The sequence below is a fragment of the Haemaphysalis longicornis genome, unplaced genomic scaffold (assembly GCF_048455015.1).
Source record: "Haemaphysalis longicornis isolate Haplotype H1 unplaced genomic scaffold, Haemaphysalis longicornis Haplotype H1 scaffold_8, whole genome shotgun sequence".
Taxonomy (NCBI): Eukaryota; Metazoa; Arthropoda; class Arachnida; order Ixodida; family Ixodidae; genus Haemaphysalis; species Haemaphysalis longicornis.
Window position 1 is genome coordinate 162,823,609 of NW_027526445.1, and position 5,000 is coordinate 162,828,608.

The following is a 5,000-nucleotide window of genomic DNA, read 5'->3' on the forward strand; positions in this document are numbered from 1 at the left end:
CGCTGGAGAGACGCACGGGGACGAAGTGCACTCTCCTCTGCTCTTAGCACACTTCTCGCTTGCTCTTTGGCAAACGCCGGCGAAAACTTCCCCGCGAAGATCCTCCACTCTTTGGACATTGCTTTCCCCTTTCACCGGTGGCGTGCCCTCGGAGTATTCGGGTCCTGCCTATTCACACCTCTTTTAGTGTTTTCGCAGCGTTACATGCCGCTCCAACGCCACCACTGAGAAGATGTTCTGGGAAGTGTGTGGGCGCCTAGGCGAAGTTGCGTGAGCGTCCGTTTACTAGCACCGACTGCTGTAGCAGGGAAGCGTGGGTTTGAAAAAGAGGAAGGTGTTTTCGGACGCCCTCACCGTCGACCATGTTTACGCCCTTTGGGAGAGCTCGAGCACGCTGCGTCTTCGGTGTAAACACGGCATTTGCGTGAGAACCCTTTTCGCCCCTACGGCCTCCCGTCTATTTGCCCCCGCATCGCGTGAACCGCTCCCTCCGTTCTGCTTTCGGAGACGCGAGCACTTGGAACGAGCCAGTGAAGGCCCTGTTCTGTCGCTTTCGTCTAAACGGGCGCCCGCCTCGCTTTGCATCTAATGACGGTATCTAGATGCCTCCTTTCGATTCTGGAGGCTGACAAGTGTGCCGAAGCCGGAGCCTTGCCTTTGGTGTAAGGCCTAATTAAAGGTTCGGGTCTTTTCCAACTGGAAGAGAAGACACCGTGCTGATGGGCGACAAACGCCATTTGTTATACTAGCAGTGTATTCATGGCAAACAATACCCAAGTAGGTGTTGCTGCATGACAGTCAGCTTACGAAAGCATTTAAAATATTAGAGAAGTAGCACCAATTTTTAAGAGTAAATTTCTGTGTACTGCTGAACTGTGTGATTGATACTTCTTGTTTTTGGTTGAAAAATTACTGCAAAAGCTAAACAATTCTGTTGCATACGTGAACCGTGATAAAATCGTTAAGCTAGTGGCTTAAAACTTTGCATAAAGATAATTCACATCAGTTTTAGTTTCGACGGTTAAGACCGTGTTCGGTCGTCGGTGCACTTGAGAATTATAGACCCATCAGCCTCCCTGCAAACTCTCTCTTACCAAGTTGTTAAAAAACTAATAGTTAACCGCTTAAGCAACGCCTACATTTTCAAGAACCGACAGAAATGGCTAGATTAGGAAAGGATACTCTACGATGGACCATGTTAATGCCTTCAACCTGGCAACGCATTAATCAGCGTAGTGTAATAAACCATTTCACATGACATTCATAGATCAGTAGAAACTGCTGTAGCGATCTAAACATTGAGAGAACAGGGAATTAAGTGCACTTAAATAAGGATTTCCAATTACATATACAAGGAACGCACGGGCAGGATAATTTTCCCCAAAAGAGTAAAAAGCTACCCATTAGGAAGGGCGTGAGATAGGAGAAACTGCTTCGACAAAATTCTTCACACCCAGTAGGGAGGGAATATCACGAAAGCTTTATTTTTAGAAGTCTGGGTTACAACAGAGAATATTTGAGCCTCTGAGTATTTTTGACCACATAGTGCTCGCTGAGTGCGTAGCACACCGGCAAATATTGATTCGGAAAATACACTCAGAAAGCTCCGTTGTAGAGTTAAGATAAGTAAGCAGAAATTTTAAGTAAATATAAACGGATACAAAGAAGGCCTCACTTTTAGCCTAAGTAACGAAATGCTTGAATAAGTTGAAGAACGCAACTATATTTTATAGAAGTCAGCGCGAACCCCAAGCGCAGTAATAAGCATGGCGAAAAACATGGGAGGGGGGGGGGGAGGGGCAGGATAGTCTCAAATAATGAACAAAAGGTTACCTCTGCGATTAAAAAATGGTATGCAATCAATGCGTAATGCCTGTGATAACGTACGGGGCCGTAACTTGGCGCTTTACTGAACACCTCGAACAAAACACATAAAAATTTGTTCAGCCCAACAAGCCATCACAAGAAGCATGACAGGAGTAACGCTTAAGATAGAAAACAAGCGTTTTGGATCAGTTAAAAACTCGGGTAGCAGATATTAGAGTTCAAATGAATAAAAAAAATAGACTTGGGCCGACCATTTAATGAGACGAAACGACAACCGGTGAAGCACCAGGGTAACAAAGTGGATACCGAAAGTCGGGACTATAAGTACAGGAAGACTGATTACGTAACGGAGGGACCTAATACAAAAAAATGAACGAAAAAAAAAATAAATCCAAGCATCGCAAACTAGGAGCTGTGGTATTATGGATGATGTCTTCGTCCTGTCGTGGGCATAGATAGGCTGGTGATGTCGGTTATAGATATTGGTTGTTAAGGCGAAAGAACGAAGTGCTTCATTCTGGGAAAAACGCTGTTGTTTTCGTCCTGAGAAAAAAATTACCACCGCAATAAAGAAAAAAAAGGAAGAAGCAAGTGTGGTTCAATGAGATTTAAACTTGGGTCTGCACAGTAGTGTTCCACAACTGTGCCATCTCTTTCAATTTGCAAGCGTAGCGCAAACGTTGTTGCCGTTATTCATTTCTGCGTGGCCCATTCGCATTTGGGGAATCGACCAGGAATCAGGATTCTTAGGGGCAATGTGCCTTGTCCATAAATTTAACGAAACTATGCATTTTAAATGCAAAAGTTAGAAGCCTGAGATCAAGGTTCTTATGCTCAGTCATAGCGCCAGCCTCCGCATTTTCCCGAACACGGCGTGAATTAGTTTGCGTGAGTGTTATGCCACTCCCCCCGACCCGTGTCCTTAACGCTAAAAAGAGTCTCGCCTTCGTTTTCCCTAACACTTGCTCTAACAGCAGGGAAACGAAGGGTCGGGGCTGTGTTGCGAGCGGCGTGTCAGAAGAACGTTTCGGCAAGCTATTCGCAAACCGCGAAGCATGGCTGGCTCTGCGGTTGTGGCATCACTCTTCTCACCACCGTCGGCGTCGTGTGCTTCATTCTACAGAGGTCACGTCTGGCAGCTTCCGGCCTAGATAAGCTTAAGTGCGTTTCAAGGTCGTTCGTAGGCTGGTGGCACGGACTGAACGAAATAGTGCGCAAGAGTCACACAAGTAGCGCAAAAAGGTTTCCCCGCCCTTGATATACTAATAGAGAAATTTCTGAAGCGGGCTTTGCCACATCAAGGTACGAGGTGAGGCAGAGCACGCTTTAAAGGGGGTAGCAAGAAAATGTAATTGATCAGAAGTTCCTCAAGGGCACGTGCAGCCCATATAATTGTAAAAGCTGTATGCAGAATCAAATGCAGCTATAGAGGATGGATCAAGGGATTTGTCACCAGAGAGGAGGCTGGGGAGGGAAGGCGAAAAGGAGAAGCAAGCAGGTCATATGACAAAAGAGTAGAGCTCCATTTGTGCCTCGCCGCTGCGTTATAGTGGAAAACTGGGCAGAGCACAAACACTTTAGAGAAAAAAGGGACGACTGGGCGCGCATCCACTCCGTAGGCGTCGGTGGGTCGGCTGGACACCTTGGAGCAGCCTAGATGACGTCGCCAGGTGGAAACACCGCAGAGGCGTCGGGGTGGTAAAACACCCTCTCAAACGATCGTTCACATGGAGGGTGCACGCTTAAATGGCTGTCCCGACACCAGACAATGTGATGCAAAAACAGCTAATGCAAATAAAAATATCAGAATGTATTGTCCGGTAGAAGATCACTAAAACCATGACAGGCACAGAAACGACATTTGGGTTCATTGCTAAAAGCTCACAGTGGCAACGACGTTTACAGTTGTTTTTAGGCCCAGCAAAGTGACTCAGACCTGAAAAGATGGTTGGCAAGGATGCAACTGTTTAACAGAAAAGTTGTGTATAGCTAAGGCTTAGGGTATTTTTATGCTTCACCAGAAAACACGCTTTGTGACAAAGCGCACTTTATTGCAAGTGCGGAAAAAAAGATACGGCTGTAACTTGTTTTATAGAAACTTTCCCGGACAAAATGACTGGACAATAGGCAGCCAAGACTATTCTATCGTTAATTGAACTTTGATTTAGTTCTCATCATTAGCTTGTGGACAGTAAAGCAGTAAGCGCTACCTAATTCCTGTCTGCTGACTAAAGATGGCCGTTTACGGAGTGAGTACGGTAATGGAAAACGGCTGTAACCCTTGTTATATCAAAACTTTCTCGACACACACTGTATGAAAATTGCCCGCTAAGATGACTCTATGGTTATGCCGAGTTTCATGACTTGTCTAATTTGATAGTTCACAGTGAATTTTTGATGTTGTGGAATTCCCGTCGGCTATCGATACATACCCTTTTACGGGAGGGACACGGACACCAGAATGTTTTTCTGCCAGTTATAAGATCAAACTCTAGTTTTTACCATTTTCACCAAGTAATCATTAATCTATATGCACTACCATTATCAAATGATGAAAAATGAATACATGCAAATTTTTCATTCTAGTGTGATGTGTATTTTAGAGATCTTCGCTTGTCATTCACTTTGATAGAGTGGAAAGGCTCCAAATTGGTGTATAGTGCTTTTATTCCGGAGTTTCTTTCGTGCACTCTATTACAAGAAACATTTTTTTCAAAATTTAACGAGAATGCTTTTCGCTTTTGTTTGTGTTAATAACGGCATCGTTAATAATCGTTGTGTTAATCGTTGTGTTGTTAATTGTTGTGTTAATAATTGTGGCATCGCTCTCACGCTGAAAATATTCGCTGAACCCAATTTCGTACAGTCCCATGTAGGCTTACTTTGTAGACTTCTAAACTAGAACATTATCCTTACAGCCGATATGGGGGTGTCAAAGAAATGACTCTCTGACCTTAAGATTGATGGCTGCACCTTAAAGCACTGTAGGTCTAATCAGTACGGCGTCAGCGTATCCAGTTTCTGTTATGTTTTAGCGGAAAGTGCTATTCGTTAAGACGTTATTACTGACCTCTTCGTGCGACTTAAAGCAAATAAATACGGTTGATCAAACAGATTGTGATGGCATTTTCTGATAACAAAATCAATCTTGTAATCGACACCCCCAGCTCCTT